This window comes from Rhincodon typus, chromosome 37, assembly GCF_021869965.1.
Source record: "Rhincodon typus isolate 14 chromosome 37, sRhiTyp1.1, whole genome shotgun sequence".
NCBI lineage: Eukaryota > Metazoa > Chordata > Chondrichthyes > Orectolobiformes > Rhincodontidae > Rhincodon > Rhincodon typus.
In genome coordinates, this window is record NC_063368.1 from 12,404,345 (window position 1) to 12,424,361 (window position 20,017).

General features: G+C 39.7%; 1 protein-coding gene across 5 annotated transcripts in view; it reads right to left on the reverse strand.

Moving 5' to 3' along the window:
- The window catches only part of LOC109938367 (carnitine O-palmitoyltransferase 1, liver isoform), a 96,435-nt gene that overhangs the window by 58,920 nt on the left and 17,498 nt on the right, over positions 1-20,017 (reverse strand). Inside the window, exon 1 of one of the 5 annotated variants that reach the window (XM_048617413.1) lies at positions 9,822-9,931. The exons of 3 other annotated variants lie outside the window; for them this stretch is intronic. The gene's annotated coding sequence lies outside the window, so the exon portion shown is untranslated. Of the gene's footprint in view, positions 1-992; positions 1,076-9,821; positions 9,932-20,017 lie in introns of those variants that run through there. One more of the 5 variants, XM_048617415.1, reaches the window with a different exon arrangement.

Here is a 20,017-nt window from a genome sequence, read left to right on the forward strand (position 1 = left end):
CCTGCCTTTAAGCAGCTAGTATGTGAGATGATGCTAGTGAACATATGACTGATGTCTGACAGCCCAGATGGGAAAAAAAACAGTAAAGATCCAGTAATGCTTGGAAGTGAACGTGTTGAACATACTGATCCTTCATTTTGAAGTATATGAGATTGATCAGAATATCTCATTTACCATTTTTACTTTTCCTTCTGGGAGGGAATGGTGCTGGAGCCAGTTCAATTATAGTTTTGCAACTTTGGCATTGGGAATGGAATCCAAACAGATGTAAAAATACAAGTTTCCATTTCGTGGCAGCTAGAAAGTTTCAACACAAGTAAACACAAGGTTCACTGTTTGAGACAGTAAACAATTCAGCATAAATGAGCAATTTCATTGTGAGGTTAAAAGGGTATTTAGGAGGGGTAAACAAATATTACACTTGCAGTACTTTCTGGCAGTCTTGGGCTAGATTTGGCTGTGGTGCAGGGCAGGGGGAAGAAAGAGAATTGGAAAAGCGGTTCAGACTATTCATTGCAAATCCTGTCATCCTAATTAATGCTTGAGCAAGGGAAATTATAAACACAGGGATGAATGCAGAAAATGTGGAACCATATCAAAGAGGAAGATTGTGCAAGAAAACAACCTGAAATTCTAATCATAATCAATGCCCTTATAGCAGTGTAGCTTCAGAACTCCCGTAACAACATTTATATTACTGTATTTCCATTGCAGTACCTGCAAAGATCAGATTGCTGCTATGAAGACAATTAGTTCTGTAAAAACAAATAGGCGCCACCCATTTAGCAATTTACTCTATCCACCATATTGAATTCTAAGCATTAAAAAAAATAATTTGCGGACTTGCTGTGATGCAATACTCTTTTCCAACAATTATACATAATCAATGGGGGGAAAACAAACACCTGTTAAGCGGTTGCCACTTTAATGCTCCAGCCCACCCATACTCTTACTATTGTTATGAAGTTTAACTCAAACTCATAATACAGCACCTTGTGTTTTCACTCAGCACTTTGCAGGCCTTTGGATGTAACAGCGATTTTCACAACTTCAGAGCTTAACTGCTGTTCCCATTTTTCTCAGCCACCTGGTAACATATGATGGGTGCACCAGTGCTTCACAAGTAACAAAAGAAATGGGACAGCTTTTGAGATGGAAATCCTATCTTGGGACAAGATCAGAAAAGGTGGTGTGATCCCTCATATCAGTCTTTAACATTCATTGGATTACTGAGGCACTAGAGCTTTCTCGTCTCCACAATCTAACAGATCCTGCTTGTTCAAGGTCACTTTCCTATGGCCTCTCTGCCTTTCCCCAAACTCTCTGCACTCCTTTCCCTTATAAGCTCCATGTCTTACCATTCTGACAAAGGGTCATAAAGCTGAACTATTAACTGTAGCTAAAAAAAAACTGAAAGAACTGCAGATGCTGTAAATCAGGAACAAATACAGAAGCTGCTGGAAAAGCTCAGCAGGTCTGGCAGCATCTGTGAAGAAAAATCAGAGTTAACATTTCAGGTCCAGTGACTCCTTCCTCAGAACTGATGGTAGCTAGGAAAACGTTGGCTTATAGCATGTGCGCAGTGATCATTAGTTGTAAATTGCAATTCCCCAGCCCCAGTTATTCCGTTACCATCTGTAACTTTGAATGGATAAATAGCCTTTATTATCATGTGCACTCAAATTGAGTGCAGTGACAAGTTTGTAATGTTGCCTCTTGGCACCATCTTAACTACATGGTACCTAGGTAAAGATATTTTAAGTGTTGTCACAGAACTGAAATAGTTAAAAAAACAGATTAGCATAGGAAAACAGAGTTTTAAAGTCCAGAATGAGAATAAGAAGTGTCTAAGTACTCAATTTATAGCCCTTCTAGTTCTTTTCCAAAGTGAGTCCATGCCCATCGGGCTTCAGAACACGAGGCCACGCTGCCCCCCACAGTGGCCTCCATCCAGGACTTGCTCTGCTACTGCTCCAGGACTCTGCTCATGCTCGCTCCGCTGCCGCTTCAGAACTTGGCCCATGCTTGGTCTGCTGCTGCTCCACTCCCCACTTTGGGACTCGGCCCCCGCTCACTCCACTGCTGCTCCAGGCTTCAGCATGACTCACTCTGCACTCCGCTCCAGGATTCGGCCCACAAGCTCTGCTACTGCTCCACAACTGAGCAAGCGTGCTGTGCTGACACTTGGCCCGTGCGCTCTGCTCCTGCCTGGGCTCCAGCCGCGACTCATCTACCTTCATCTCGCCTCCATTCTCCAAATTGGGTGGTTTAAGAAGTTTGGGGGGAGGGGAGGAGAGGGGGGAGAAGAGAAGAAAAACTGTTGCAAAGATGGGAATAAAAAACGAAAAAGGGAAAGGAATGGGCGAGCAGAGAAGCTCCAACTGGAGTGTTACTCTGCCACCATCTTGCAATTTGCTTTGTCTTTTATGTTAATATTTTATGTTCTCTGTAAGATTTCAAGTGCCAACATTTTTTTTTAAAAACTCTTCCTGTGGATGTTAATAAGACAAGCAACCTGTTCCCCTACAGCAGCTTCTTGCAAACAAGGTAAATCACTCCATCCTCCCTGCCCTGGACGTCTCAACCAAGACCAGGCCAAGAATCGAATCCGGTACCCTTTCGTCTACATGACTTTGTGCAGTAAAATTAGATCATTAAACACTTTTACTTCATCACGAAGTCAGAAGCATATTTAATCAGCTGCATTACAGTCTTATCTCCAGTTGAGTGGTAGGGATCTGAAAGCTGGCTTTGCTAAACTGACCTTGAAGAATTCTGCACTACAAACTGAACAACGTATGGCCCAGCAAGTAGTTCATGTTAACATATGATGGCACCATACAACTGCAATTCTAGATACCCTCCAAACTTATTTTGCTGAACAGGAAATTTAAAAAAAAAAGGTACAGATTTATAAATTAACGACTTTCCCCATGAATAACTCTCCTAAGTGAAGACAAAGGGGGCCATGTAACCTGCTACGACATCTGCCAGAATGATGAACGACTTGGTTGTTAGAGATGAAAGAGGTTCTCTGTTCTTTTACTGGGAAGGTGGTAACATGCAAGATACTTAAACTCCGATAATGGCAGCAACCTCTGAGCTCATGCTGGATAGGTGGAGTATACACAAAATCCCAGAAAAAGTACTCAATGCTAGGTTTAAATAGTTATGTTTTAAGTTGTCTATTTACTTTCAAGATAAACAGAGAGCCAGGTTCTCAAGGCTAGTTAATCAATGCTTCTATCTTGGTAAATGCCCATCACTGGCTCAAAACCATTGGTTCAATATCCTAAAATTCCCTCCCTAACAGCATATAGATTGCAGAGGGTCAAGAGGGAGCTTCTCAGGGCAACCAGGGACAGTAAATAAATGCTGACCAGTCAGCTAAGCCCACCTTCAACAAGTAAATTAAGAATTGAAACGCCAGTAATAAGGTAAGTACAATAATATGACTGGACTGTTTTCCTTGGCAACAAGAAGGTTTAAAAGGAGACGACGTAAAGATATCTAGTATCACAAGGGTCTGAACACAAAAGATGGGGAGAAAATATTCGCATTGCTGGAAGGATCAAGAACCAGGGGACACAGATTTATGCTAACTGACAAAGAAGAAACGGGGACACAGAGAGCGTCATCACATAGCAAATGGTTAGAATCTGGAATGTACTACCTGACAGCATGGTAAAGGTTCAATCAAGACAGTGAAGAGGGCATTGGATTACAATTTGAAATGAAAGAACACACAGGGCTGTGGATGGAAGGGAGGGGAGTGGCACTGGTGATTGGCTCCTTCAGAGGGCCAACAGAAACACAACGAGACAAATGGCCTCCTTCTGTGCTATATGTATTCAATGATAATGTGACTATTAGTTCTATTCTTTCAGGATAAGTATGTTCAAGATTTTGTCAGTCATGTGACCTACTGCCCCAGTAAGTTTGCTTCATCAGAATGCTGGCAAACCGCTTTTGCTCTCAATAAACCATAAACCACTGTTCCCTAAGACTCAAAATATTGATCAGTCTCTATTTTGGAAAGGCACTCCTTGTTCTTGGCTTGATTTCAACAAAAGCCACAAGTGAAGTGCACCTATTTTATAAGCCAATGTTTTAACAGGACCAGGCCAGTTACTGTAAAATGAGTTAAATGTATTATTTAAAACACACAGTGGAATTTCTCCACCCTGTACCAGTCTAGATATTTACCTTTATGAAAGGGAATGCTCCTCTGATCTCCTTCCCTTCAACATACAAAAAATGTTTTCCTTATTAATCTAAACATGTCAGTTGGGATCACCTCTGCATCAGTTCAAGCCACACGATGGATGAGTGTAAAGTCCAGAAAAACACCTCCATGCAATTCTGGATTCACAGGTTCAAATCATACTCTCCAAAATCAAGCACTCAAGTCCCAGGTGACCACCGCAGGGGAGGTGTCAGGGAGCTCTGTGGTTAGCACAGCTGCCTCACAGTGCCAGAGACCCAGGTTCAATTCCACTGTCGGGCGACTGTGTGTGGAGATTGTACATTCTCCCCGTGTCTGTGTGGGTTTCCTCCGGGTGCTCTGGTTTCCTCCCACAGTTCAAAGATGTGCAGGCTAGGTGGATTGGCCATGCTAAATTGCCCGTAGTGCTCAGGGATGTGTAGATTAGGTGGGTGATGGGGGGGGATGGGTCTGGGTGGGATGCCCTGGAGGATCGGTGTGGACTTGTTGAGCCGAAGGGCCTGTTTCCACACTGTAGGGATTCTATGATTCTCTGCACTGTCAGCTTTACCATTTCTTCAAACTGATCATGCATCTGGCCTCTCAGGTGGATGTAAAAGATCCCATGGCTCTATTTTAAATGTTAAATTCCAGACAGCCAGATGAAGAATGATTTGGGAGTCAATCTTTACTCAGTCGAGTGTTTATTTACAAGTAAAACATAACGAGTAGATGCCTCCTAACTGAAAAACACTGTTACAACAAGTATTTCTTTATATATGCTCAAGTAAAACACAAATGCCTTCATCCTCATATAACTGTACAGAATTGATATAAAAATAACATGGAAGTACAAGGCAACTATCACAACGTTTATCCCTCAATTAATATTGTGATGGATTTCTGTGTTTTCAAACAATCTGATTGCGAGGCACTTGCTGGGCAAACATTGGCAACCACATTTTCTACACAGCAACATCATTATATTGCAAAAACCAATTGTGAAAGTACTCGGACACCCTGAAGCTGTGAAAGGCTTTTACTAAGTATAAATTCTTCTTTCCATTTTTTGGATGAATAATTAAAAGCAAAATTTGGATGCACACACTTTCATTACTACTTGAAGAGATGATGTCCTGGCCATAAGGTCTGCTCTGCCATTCAATCATGGCTATTTGTTGCTTCATCCCGTTCTCTTGACTCCACCCTGTAACATTTGAGCTAACAGTTCACAGTGAATCACAAAACCAGATTCATTGATTTTACTAGTTGGCTGCCTGCAGATCATTAGGAACTACACTTCGAAATATAAAATACTTTTCAACATCCTGGGAAAGTGAATGACAATATGTAAATACAATCGTTCTATTCATTCCAATTTCTATCGTTTAGCCTTAAATTAGAAAATGCATTGAAAGTTACTACTGGTCTTATTGAAAACTTTTGTTTTTCTAAATTGTTACTCATGCGAGGAAGTCATTGTTGGTTTCCATCCTACAATATTCTGAGTCCAGGGTAATTGTGGCAAGCACGAAAACTAAGACCACAATGAAATTAGCTATAACCTTACTGTATAGTTAACCAAGCTTGAGGGGCCAAATGGCCTACTCTCGTTCCCCGTTATTTACATTCTTATTCTGGTTATCCTGCTCAATATCATCATTTGAAAATGCTCCAGAGTGGCAACTTTGAATAGTGCCTAGTTTTGTCAATTAAAATTGTTGAAAAATAACAGCTATAAACTTTGCATTTAAAGTCCAACTTCTGTGCCTTCAGGACTTTCCAAAATATTGATGGACAGCTGTAAGTTTGGAAATGTTTACCAAATAAAATTAATTGCTCTACAACAAGTAAAGTAAAGCATTCTTCACAACAATCAACTGTATGCATTAAGAGAAAGTTCTGCAACACTAAAGCAGAATGCTTGCTACCTTTAAACTGCTTTATTGTTTCTGGCTTAGTGAGTGCCTAAGCTTTCAAAGGAGGGAGGTGATAAAAGTTTGAACCACACGATGCCTTCTCTTTTCTCACTATAGTTTATCTCCTGTTAATACAAATCTATGACATTATAACTGTCTTTCCCTTATAAAAATGATCGTGTGACATGACACCACAGCAGCCAAGGGCCAAATTGAGTAGCACTCAAAAATGGGAGTGGTAGTGATAATGAACCCACTATTACAATGTTGATATTTAGAAGATTGCAATATTTTAGGAATGCCAATTGTACTGAACAAATATTTTACATCAGTCTTCACTATAGAGGATACAAGTAATATCCTAGCTGCAGCAATAAATCAGGAAATGGAAGGGAGGTAGGAACTCAGTAAAATTGCAATCACCAGATAAATGGCTCTTGATAAAACATTAGAGCACCTTGCTAAGTGCCTGTATCCTTATGGACTTCATCATGGGGTCCTAAAGGTAGTAGCTAATGAGACAATTGATTCATTGGTTTTAATTTCCAAAGGTCCCTTGATTTGGGACAGACTTACCATATTGAAAAGTAGCCAATGTAATCCCTTTATTCAAAAAGGGAGGCAGACAGAAAGCAGAGAATGCAGAGGCCAGATTGATTAATATTCATCACATGATAAATGTTAGGAGATATTCTTAAATATATCATAGAAAGGCACATGCTAGATAAATGCAACTCAACTGAGATTTTTGAAGTGTCAACGAAGTTGATGAAGGCGGAATGGTGGATGTTGTCCACGTGGCCGTAAGGCGTTCGGCAAGGTTCCGCATAGTAGATTGGTTAGCAAGGTTGGGTCACATGGAATCCAGGGAGAGCTAGCCATTTGGAGAGGGCTGGTGGAGGGTTGTTTTTCAGACTGGAGGCCATGTGACCATGTATGCTGCAAGGATTGGTGCTGGGTCCACTGCTTGTTGTCATTTATATAAATGATTTGGATGTAAATATAGAAGGAATGGTTAGTAAGTTTGCAGATGACACCAAAATTTGTGATGTAGTGGGCAGTGAAGAAGGTTACATCAGAATACAATGGGACCTTGATCAGATTGGTCGAAGAGTTGCAGATGGAGTTTAATTTAAATAAACGTGAGGTGTTGCACTTTGGTAAGGGAGGACATATACACTTAATGTTAAGGTCCTGGGGAGTGTTGCTGAACAAAGATTTTGGGATGCAGGTTCACAGTTCCTTGAAGATGGAGTTGCCAGTAGACAGGGTACAGAAGACAGCATTTGGTACGCTTGCCTTCATTGGTCAATGCATTGAGTATAGCAGTTGGGTGGTCAGGTTGAGGCTGTACAGGACACTTGTTAAGCCACTTTTGGGATACTGCATTCAATTCTGGTCTCTGTTCTGTAGCAAAAAGGTTGTTAAATTAGAAAGGGCGCAGAAAAGATTTACAAGGATGTTGCCAGGGTGGGAGGGTTTGAGCTAAAAGGGAGACACTGAGTAGGCTGGGGCTATTTTCCCCGAGCATCAGAGGCTGAGCGGTGACCTTAGACATTATAAAATCATGAGGAGCAGGAATATGGTGAATAGGCAAGGTCTTTTTCCCAGGGTAGGGGAGTCTAAATCTATTCCCAGGGAGGGCATAGATTAAAAGAGAGAGGGGAAAGATTTAAAAGGGACCAAGGGGCAACATTTTCACGCAGAAGTGGTCATGTATGGAATATGCTGCCAGAGGAAGTGATGGTGCCTGGTACAGTTACAACATTTAAAAGGCACCTGGATGGGTACATGAAAGGAAGGGTTTAAGCAGGATATGGGGCAAATGCTGGCAAATGGGACTAGATCAATTAAGGGTATCTGGTCAGCAGGAAAAGGTGGAGTGAAGTGTCTGTTTCCGTGCTGTACAACTTTATGACTACGTATTCAGGCAGAGCCCACGTGGTTGTGTGAAAGAGAAATCATGTTTGACATATCTTTTGGAGTTCTTTGAGGAAGTAACGTGCTTCAGATAAAGGGGAACCAGTGGATATACTGTACTTGGATTTAGAGAAGGCATCTGATAAACCGCCACATCACAGTTTATTGTAGAAAATAAAAGCTTATTGCATAAAGGACAACAAACTGGCATTGATAGCAGATTGGCTAGCTGACAGGAAGCAGAGACTAAGCACGAAAGTTTGGTAAAATATTGTGAATGGTATACCAAGGGGGTCAGAGATGAGACTTCAACTATTTACAATTTATATAGATGACTTAGACGGACAGGGGGACAGTATGGTTGCCAAATGTGCTGACAACGCAAGGATAGGTAGGAACATAAAGTTGTGAAAAGACATAGGGAGGCTACAAAATGATACAGATAGGTTAAGTGAACAAAGATGTTATGCCCTTAGAAATACAATATGGGAATATTAAAACTCATCCATTTTGGCAAGAAAAATAAAAAGTAGTATCTTATCTAAATGGTGAGACTCTGTAAAGCTAAGAGATGCAGAGTAATGAGTATTCAGGTGCATAAACTGCAAAAGGTTAGTATGCACAAACAGAAAATAAATTAGGAAAGCTAATAGAACGTCATCATTTATCACGGGGCGAATTGATTTGGGAATTTATGCGTCGGTTACGTACAGCACTGGCGAGACTGTCTCCAGAGTATCACGCACAGTATTCATCACTTTCTTTAAGGAAGATCACAAATGCTTTGCAGGAATGCTTACTAGAGTTAGGTGCTCGAGGTTGAAGTCTTGCGTCAATTAGCTGACTTTGATTACAAAATGACTGCAAAGATGTATGGGAGAGCCAACTAAGAGCATCTGTGTCAGGGAGAAATTGGTTTGTGCAGAAAGTAAGAAATCACCAAAAACAGTCAAGCACCTGCTCCATCACTCCTTTTACAATTTTGCAACTTGAAACAGCTATAGAGAGCACCAACCACTTGTAGAGTTGTAGTGACCACCAGAAAAAAAATCAACAGCAACACATTATTGATGATCCTTTTAAAATAGCAGTGGGTGGGGTGCTGCTGAACACAATCAGCTGTACAAATTTAACAAGATTACATTGGATACACGCAGTACAGAAATCTATCAGTTCAGATCAAAGATCATACTGTATGAAGAGTTAATGGAAAATACACCAAAAACAACTAAAAACCTAACTACTGCAAGAACCCACGTGATATTCAGACTAGCTTCTGTGCCGATGGAGGGTTCTCATTGAGTTTTGCTAGAAAGTCTTCAAATATGAATACAAGGAGAGAACCAAGAGCTTACTATGTCTTTTACCTCAACTGACAACAAAGAGCAGACCCAATCAGAAAGAAAACAGTGCCCATAGAATCTCTCAATGCCATTAAACAACTGATTCCTCTGGAAAGCAAAAGTAAAAACTACATAAACCGTTTCTTTTTAAAGAAAGCCAAGTTTAACACCCTCAAATATTAGTTAATAATAGACAATCAGAAAGATCAGTGAACAAATTAGTTTTTTTGATCAGTTTAGAGTCAGTCTTGTCATTTATCAACAGCAAGATTATATCATCTCAATTTCTACATACTGTAAAACGTAGCACATTTAACGGCAAGAGAACTTCAAATCATAATCTAATTATAGCTCTTGAATGCAAATCATGCCATTTAACTAAGGATGCTTTTTAGTGACGAAAAGACAACTTTACAAATGCAGAATATATTGTACCCTGTGAACTTCAGCTGGTGTTTTGAGTGTCAACCAAATGCACGGTGCAGACCAAAGTTAAATGTTACAGTATACCAAAAATTTATAGTAGTCTTGTAACTCTGGCGTGAACACACCAAGCTCCTTGCCAAAGGGCAGAGTCAACGTAGCATGAGAAGGGAGGTGCACTATGCTGACAAGGCACATGACTGAGAAAACTAGGTGAGAGGTTATAGCCAGGAAAAAGGCTTAATAGGCGAGTCTGCAAGTTTTTAAAATTAACCACAAACATGAAATGCAGATACTAACAGAACATAGCTGTGCACTAGCCGTATAACATCTAAACCTTGCAAGAAAATATACAAGGGACTGCAGATAATTGATCAGCCAAATATAACTAGTAAAATTAAAATAAACTGCAAATTAAAATGCAAGGCCAACACAACCAATATCATAGTCCAAAGATACAAAACGTTTATTCTATTTTGTACATTTTGTTCAGTAAAGTTCTGTACACCAAAAACTTTTAGGTGCAATAATAACAGACTAATAAGGAATGTTATGTACAATGGCAACGAAATGGAAAACAGATCCACATTGCTTGGTGGCGCTACTTAAGGAAGCCTGGATCCCAGGAGAGCTCCTGCCTTTTTTTTAAAAAAGAATCATTCCCAAGGGATCCTTAATGTCCACATAATGTGGAAACACAAGATGTGGTATTTTTAGCATCATAATCAAAGAAACGTTTCACTGACAATGTAGCACATTACCAGCAGGACTATTCAGTGTTAGTTTGGATTATTTGCTTGAACCCAAAAATAAAAGAGTATTAACATATAACTCTCTAAATCAGACTGCTGCCGACTGGCATTGATAAACTAACTCCTGATTTACTTTGTTTTTTTTTTAAACACTATTCAATCTTTCCACAATATACCTTTGCAGATCACTTTCTCAATTTAAAAAGCCAGGTGTTAAAAGAATGCACAGTGGCATAATTGTGCAAGACCTGGCTGAGGTAAAAATCAAAGACTCTTAAGTTGCTACAAACAAATTCTAGCCACAACTATGTGGCTACACAACGATAGCCTCGTAGTCCTCTGACATGTTGGTTGACTCAATGACACACTAGCCAATGCATTGGTTTATTCCGAGTTACTATGACCAAGAACTAGTAACTAAATTATTCTGCTTCTTCTTTACTTACAGGGTCAAAACATTTATGGACCACCTTACTCCTGTAACTCAATAGAAAATCTACTCCCAAGCCACCAGACACTGGGTGATGACAATTTTCAATCTAATTGCAGCTTGCCCTCGGCAGGTCCCCATTAGTGGGATGACTGAGGTCAGCAGCAGCAGCAGAATGAGCAGAGAAGGAGTGGGTTACTACAAACTTAAATCCTTTCATTCCTCAGTGACCCATTACACAGTGATCTACCTTGATGTTGCATGCATTAGGTGAGAAGTGGGGTTTTATTAAGTGCATGTCCCATAATTGAACAACCCAAATGCAACCTCAGCTGCAGATCACACATGCACAACAGCCATTTGAGGAAGCTTTTGAAGCATCAACATCTTTAGGACAAAAGGAGGGGTCTAAAGGGGACAAAGAGTGTTTCTAAATGATCTAGAGTTGGGTTTATAAGAGTCAAATTCTTAGTATGGTCCCTCTTAGCAAGTTTGCACAGTCCAGAAACAGGGTTTGTTAAGGCCATAAGTCTCTCGTTCACACTCTGTCCAGTGTACTCTCCTGCAGATTGTTAAATAGTTGAAAACTCCAAACAACGAATCCAAGCAATGAGGTCAATGGCTCCTGCAATGAACATGTAATATGTTCCATGCGGTCACATTTTAGCACTAATGGGGGTATGTCATTCTGTGACAAACAATCCCGGAAAATGCTTTCAAATAAGCTAACAAGAAGTAAAACCCTTTTCATTAATTTTGCCTTCCAGTTTCCTACTCTGTAGCTTTAGAGTAATCAATCTGCATAAGTACATGAATTTGTCTTACCCAGTATCTGTTGCTGCCTTCAATAAATGTAAAACACCACAGTAAACAACCAGTTAAATTATAAACAGTTAATACAACCAGTTCTTAACCAACAAGCTTAGCAAGTTGACTTGAAGTCAGTATCTTCACTGCTTAAAGTGCAACTTGAGCATCAAGAAAGACAGGAGGGATGGTAGGAAGGTGTGGCAAGACTTGCACTTAAATTCATGGTAAATTAATTTTTTTTCTTTCATAGACTTAAACTATTTGAATCACTTTGCATCATTAGCAGTCCGCACATAGGGCAGACTTGCACAAATCAGAAATGGGAGACTGAGAAAAAAAACTGCAATCTGGAAACAAAATCGGAAAATGCTGGAAATACGGTCAAGTATTTTAGCATCTTGAAAGGAAAAAATACTAGGTAATAATAGGGGGAAAAAAAGGTTCATATTTCAAAAGTCCATCCTTTATTACAACTACATTTTCCAACATTTTGTGCCAATAATAAGTTAGGAAGAATGTAATACAGTATTGGCCAAAAACTGCAACTGTTGTCAAAAAGTCACACTTTGAAAAGTTGGTCTATTAGCAATACAAATAAATTCATCTCAAAATAACAAGTGCATTATTTTATTAATGGCAACATGAAGCCACTTAACATGAAAACAATTAAAACTAAACCACTGATTTTAAACAAAGGAAAAAGGTAACTTGCAATACCTCAGAAATCTTCAGAGTAATGATATAACCTAAAGTATTATCAGTCATCAGATTTCTCAGTACAATCAGCCAGTTTATTTTCTGTATTTTCAACTGAAGGCGTGCAATCTTGCCAAGAGCTGCACTGACAATGAACTGATTTGTTGTATCTTTGTCTCAGCTGGATAGTGTCGTTGGACAATTTGACCAACAAGAGCACCACAGCTGAATTCAATCCGATCCTCATCTAATATTTGTGCACACTCCTTCCAAGCAGAAGTGGCAACACTGACTGGCATTAGTTAGCAGTAACAGTACTCCCAGTTCTGGTCAGTTCAGCTAACTATAAAAAATAGCAGTGATTTGAGCATGTATATCAACAAATCCCTAAAGGTAACAGGACAAGATGAGGTGGTGGTTAAAAAAAAGCACATGGGTTACTTGCGTTAATAAACAGAAAAATGGATATTAAAAGCAGAAATCATGCTGAAACTGCTGAATCACGAGGAAGGTAGCATAGAACTTTAAAAGGACATAAAAACAGAAGTTGCTGGAAAAGCTCAGCAGGTCTGGTAGCATCTGTGAAGAGAATCAGAGTTAACATTTCGGGTCTGGTGACTTCGTCAGAACTCAGACCTGAAAGGTTAACTCTGATTTCTCTTCACAGATGCTGCCAGACCTGCTGAGCTTTACCAGCAACATTTGGTTTTGTTCCTGATTGACAACATCTGCAGTTCTTTTGGTTTTTATTTAAAAGGACATAGGTGGCAGAACATGCAGTTAAGAGTTAGCTAATATTTGAATGCAGGGAAGTGTGAAATGGTTATTTTGCCAGGAAGAAATTGGAGATGAAAAGTAAAATAAAACAAAGGGTAAAATACTAAAGAGGTGCAGGAACATAGAGACCTGGATATGTTTGTCCACAAATCGAAGCAGGTGCCAGGAATGGTTAAGAACACGATTAATAAATCACATAGCATTTTGGGTTCTAATGATACAAAAGCAAGGAAGCAAGGGCAGCACAGTGACTCAGTGGCTAGCATTGCTGCCTCACAGTGCCAGGGACCCAGGACCCAAGATTCCAGCCTTGGGTGACTGTGTGTGGAGTTTACACGTTCTCCCTGTGTCTGTATGCATTTCCTCCAGGTGCTCTGGTTTCCTCTCAGTGCAAAGATGTACAGGTTAGGTGGATTGACCATGCTAAAACTGCCCATACTGTCCAGGGATATCCAGGCTTGGTGGGTTAGCCACGGGAAACGTAGGGTTACAGGGATAGGGTATGCTTTTCAGAGGATTGGTATGGACTTGGTGGGCTGAATGGCCTGTTTCCACACTGTAGGGATTCTACATTAAAAAAAAGATAAACTTCAATAAAATAATGGTTTGGCTTCAACTGGAGTCAAGTCCAATTGTACGTGCCACACTTTTGAGAGAGATGTAAAGGAATTAGTAAGGCCATAGAAAGTATGAACAAGATTAGTTTCACAGTTGAGGAACATCAGTTACGTAGAAAGGTTTGAAAAGTTAGGACTGTTCTCCTTGGAGAAGAATGAAAGCAGATTTGATACGGTTATTTAAATTATGAAGGGTCTGGATAGAGTAGTAGGACCTGGTGCAAGGATTAAGAATCAGAGGGAACAGTATTAATGTCAATGGCAAAAGGAGCAATGGGAACAGGAAGAAAACCTTTCACGGGGTCCAAATCCTGGAATTCTCTTCCTAATGGCATTGCGGGGCAACTCCCAACAGGTGGACTGCAGTGCTTCATGAAGGCAGCTCACCACCACGATGGCAACTAGAGATGGTTAATAAATGCTGGCCAGCCAGCAACGCCCACATCCCACAAATGAATGAAACAAAACATAGCAAGTGATTAGGATCTGGAATGCACTATCTGAAAGTACAGGGGAGTCAAATGAGGCTTTCAAAAGGGAATTGAACAACTATCTGAAAAGAAAATATTTCAGAGTTGCAGGGATAAGGCAGAGTAGCAGCACTTGGTAAACTACATCTTCAGAGAACCAACGCACATGATGAGACAAATGGTGTCCTTGTGTGTTGTAACCATTCTACACTTACATAAACTTTACATATCACTGGTTACGCCTCAACTATAAAATTATAGACAATCCTTTCATATTGCCACATTTCAGAAAGCTGTAAAGCCTTAGAAGGGGTATAGAGGAATTTTTCCAGGATAAACAACATCAGTTTGAGGGGAGGTTTGAAAGCTTTAGCCTATTTTTTGGCAAACAGATAAGGTTAAGAGGTGGTCTAACACAAGTTTATGATGATGAGAGGTTTTCACAGAAAGGAGAAAAATGATTCCTTAAGTACTCCATTGTATGAGTCATTGAGCAGAAGTCAAGGATTTTAAGTGATTGTGAAAAGATCAAAAAGTGTTTTGAGCTACCAACCAGAACTTTACCTAAAAGGTGGAAGATGATTCTGTCAATATTTTAAAACATTTAGGCAAGTACTTGAGAGTAAGGAATTTTAAAATTTACAGACAAAAGCAGTGAAATGGGAATAAGCTGACTGCTCCTTTACAGTATCAGCACACACAGGATGGGCTGCAGGTTCTTTTGTGCTCTAAGTTTCCACGATTCTATCAACTGTCAAAGCTGGAATTTCTGAGATCTATATCACTTACTAGGTACTGCATTTATCAAAAGTAGCGATATGCAATATATGTTAATCTTTTTATTTCCTTTTCTTTTTTCTCAAAGGAATAATAATGAACAAGTCACCAAAGTAACTTATTTGCCTATAGGCTTTCCTATCCTGCAGAATTGTTTCAGGAATCTCCAGAAGGTAAAGTTCAATCTGTCAGATACTGCTGTGAGGAACGTGAGAGAAAAAAACATTTGAGATTATAAAGTGGTATTTTTATAGGCAATCAAGAATCATCTTTTTGGTTTGAATCTGAAGAGGGCATTTACTATCCAACTGACACCAGAAGATAGTGAGCCATGAGGGTGAACATGTCAAATGACCAATTGAGGGCACATCTGAGCTGCCTGCAATAAATCCTTCAGGGAAAGGTCCACTCAGAACTGAAAATGGTATCAGTGGCTGAAAATCCTTCTAAGTTTGATTTACTAGTGTTTGGGATGTGGGCATTGCTGTCAAGGCCAGTGTTTTTGCCCATTTCGAATTTCCTTCTAAGTGATAGCATGTAGCCATCTTGAACTGCTGCAGTCCATTCGATGTAGATACACTCACAGCGCTGTTAGAAGGGAGTTCCAGGATTTTAAACCCAATGAAAGCGAAGGAATTGCAACATAGTTCCAAGTCAGGATGGTGTGTGTGATATGGAGGGAAATGCAGGTGATGTTCTCGTGCATCTGTTTGTCCTTCTAGTACAGGCTGCAGTTTTGGAAGGTTCTATTGAAGGAACTTTGGGTGAGTTGTTGCTGTCTCTCTTGTAGATCATATAATCCAGTGTGTAGTATGGCGATCATCAACGAAAAAAAATTATAAATTTATTAGAGTCACTAAAAGCTGGATATGTTTCCTTGACCTTACATTTTAGCATTATATGACCTTACCATCATAGAACTTACTTCAAAACTACCTGCCCTCCTACAGCAAACAAAAAATACTGAAAACCCTCTCTGCTACAATATACTATGGGTGAACAAATAAAAATTGAATTTGATGAGCAAATGGCTTCAACGATACACATCACCAATCAGTAGGCAAAGGATTCAAATCCACAATTACATCCAATTACAGATGTAATTTTCTAACATGGGCAGATTATCAACACAACAATGTGACAATGGCTCACCCTATGCCTTTTGACCCAATAGCCTGTTCTCTTTTCATCAAGGAATATCATTTCACAGTTGTCAGTTGTCCGCCAGTATATTGATCCAAGTGACTGATTCAGAGTTCAACTGCTGAATGCCACCAGGTACACAGACAAAGATCTACATTGTCCTCACTGATTTCTGAAACAGGAGTATTATGCAGGAGGAACTACTGAAAAGAAACCTGGAACAGAAATACTAAGTGACATGCTATCCTCTTAAGACATGTGCAGAGAACAGCTGCTATCCACATTGAATTCACTTAATTTAAGCATTGCTGTTTCAATTGTAGTCACATAGACGCATCTGAAGTGGAACTACAAGCACGAGGGCTCTTGTGGTGCAGTAGTAGTATCCCTACCTCTAAGCCAGAAGCCCTGGTTCAAAAGCCATCTGCTCCAGAGGTGTGTCATATCATCTCTGAACAGGTTGTTAGAAAATGTAATAAGCATGAGGCTGAATGGTCCAAGATTCTGGGATTCAGGTTTTAGTATCAATGGAGAAACTGTTTAAAGCCTGCTGCCGCCAGAGTGAGCAATTTACCAACTCTGAGACAGTACTTGTCCTGCAGTGATAATGACCCTTCCTTTGGGCCAAAAGGCCTGGATTCAAGTCCCACCTGCTCTAGAAATATATCATAGTATGTCTCATTGGGTTAATTACAAAGAAAAAATTGAGGGAGAAAGGAATAGGAAAAATGTTGATATAGTGAAATGAGTAGTGTGAGAGGAGGTTCTTCCACAGCACAAATTCCAGCATGGACCAGATGGGCTGAATGAACTGAACCTAGACTCTAAATTATAATTAGTTCTTCAAATGTCCATTTCTCCTGAAGGGTGGCAGAAATCATTGACAGGAATAATGATTCCAGAAACTGCAATTATAATTATGCAGTAAGCACCACCACTGACTTGGTTTGTTTTATTTAAATATTTACTAATTCCACCCAAACTTTGTCTCGTTGTGAAATCAGGCATTCTTAATCAAATGTCAACTTCAGGAATTTGTGGGGGGTAGTGGGGTGATTGGAAAGAACAAGAAATACTAGTTGTCTTGCAAGCATGAAAATGGTGCATTCCACAGTTACAGCCAACTACACGCCAAGGGCAGTTTAGTTTTCATTTGAACCTTTTGGAGTGGATTTTCTATTTTCATTTCCAAAAACACAGTTTAGCTTCTAACTAATCAGCAACTCATTTGCAGCAAAAGGGAACAGAAGTGGTTAGCACCATAGTTTATTTAGGAATTTTGTGTCATTCTTATAACTTCATGCAGATTCCTTTCATAAATTATAAGTGGCCTGCTGTAGTGTATTAATTACCTGTTCCTGGAGCCTGTGTCAATGAACAAAAAGGTATTTGTTTTAGTTGCTGTAGGTGAAGGGTACAAAGTGGAAAAAAAAAATCAGCTGGATATGAACAACTTACTAAAAGGCCACAAACAGGACCACTGTTTTTAAAAAAAAATGTTAAAACACAAATTAGAGGAAAAAAGGGAAAGAAATTAAATTTCTGAAGAGGGGAAACTACTTATATCTCACCCTACATAAAGGAAACTGGCTGTCCACTTGTGGGAACCTCATTTGACAGTCGTTCATTTCCTCAACAAACTCGTTCATGGAAAACATTGTTCAGGAATGCGTTGTCACTAGTCATTTCTAACACTTCTCACGACCACTTCCAACTTCATAAACACATGCACCTTCTCAGGCTGATTAGAGTTGCAGATAAGCCATAACGTAGGAAAACCGAAGCCATCCATTCCAATCCCACAAAACACGGTCATCCTAGTTCCCAACTCCTTCATCGAAGTTGGACTGAGCCAGATGGTACACAAACTCAGCATTGTGCTCAACTCAAGAACTTAGATTCAAATCCTGATTTCCTACAGGTCAGGTAAACCAAGTCTCCCTTCTGTAATATTACCAACTTGAAACCCCACCTCTCCTCCAATTTTAAATTATTAACCGTACCTTCAGTAACTTGACATTCAACTGAACTATTCTACCAAGTCTCACCTCCCGCCCTGCAAATTTCAGCTCACTTTCTACACTTAAAAGCAAAAAGCTGCACTAATTTATAAGTTCCTCTCCAGCCTTGTGCAAACCTAGCCCCTCCGGCTTTACGGCTTAGATGATTTGTCACAACCATTTCCAGGCTTCCTCATTTTAGATCAAAACTGAATTCCCTTCTGTCATGCCTGACTGGGGTAGCATGCCGGAAATCAAGTCCCACTATTCCTGGGGTCATCACCAGCGTTCCCGCTAATCTCCACAGCTGCTCAGAGGTTCTACACATACCAAATGGTGTGAACAAAGTGTCAACACATTGACTTTCACTTTCAAAAGTCACTGCCACGCATACATCTGAAGTCCCTGCACCAAAAAAAATTGGAGGGAGTAGTAGTTGTCACAAAAAGTCAAAAGATTTTTTAAAGTATTCAATTTCCCAATTTACCTGTCTTTTAGATTCAGATTGACAAAGCACAGTCCAGGTTTCTGTATTTAAGCACTGCTGTTTGTAACAACTAAATAGACACTGGATATAGGCAGACAACAATGACCAATTGTCACGTAACTGTAATCATTAAAACTCTAACCCCCTTATAAATAACTCGACAAAGACACATCGATAGAAAAAAATCATCAGGGTAATAGGCAGAGGGAAATAAAAAAAAATGGGAAAGCAGTTCAGTAGTCTCTGTACACAGGACTTGCCAAGATGATTCCTGTGCTGATAACTCATTGGGTAGCTTACTGGAAATCAAACATCACGATACCTGGAGTCATCACAAAAGTTAAAGCTTTTAAATGAAATACACAATTCCCAAACTACTAGATTTTCAGACCCAAACAGATAAAAGAAACACTTCACTTACTTAATAAGAAACACTTCATTACAGATAATTTGGTTCTAACTATCGCTAAACAATTAAGTAGATTCTACAATGTAAAACATTAGATCTCTCGTAAATTTCTAGACACACAGGTACATACATACATAGAGGGGAAAAAAAATGAGCAAAGGGAAAATTGTAGAAAAACAGTTCCATAGTCTTTGTTCACAAAATCTGGTGGTTGGTTTTTGCTGATATGAAGATTCATCCTCCAAATCTTTCCACTGTTTTGCAAGAGACAAGAAGCAAAAGGTTCACTTAAGGGGGCTCAGATTTATCCAATTCAAAGTCACAACTTGTACCATCTGAAGGAAAGATAAGCCAGTTTCTTCAGGTTTAAGCAGAGAACTACATGTTTTCGCTAGCTGTTGCAGACCTGTTAGCTTCTCTTCTAGTTTGACTAGCTTCTCTTTATCCTGTTCACAGTCCAACCTGTTCAGCCACCTGACAAGTTGCTGCCAAGAGAACCATTCTCATTGGTAACTGATCTGTTTGCATGTTGCTGGAACCCACACTTACACAAACAGGGTTCACAAGTTATTTACTTTCAGAACATGCAGGTATCCTTGTAAATCCCTGGTTTTCAAAACAGTTCTTTCTCATTTCAGTCTGCAGTTTTAAAAAGCATGAAAAGTAATGGCCTTAACACTGATCAGAATGCTGCTTCTTGATCTTCCTTCTCTGGATGCTTTCAATCGTTTGCGGGAGGCATAGGGTGACTGGTCTCTGACTTATTAAGTCACAGTTTACAGCAACTTCTGAAGGAAGAATAACTGGTTTTCTTCAGGCTTAGAAGTAATTTGTACCGTA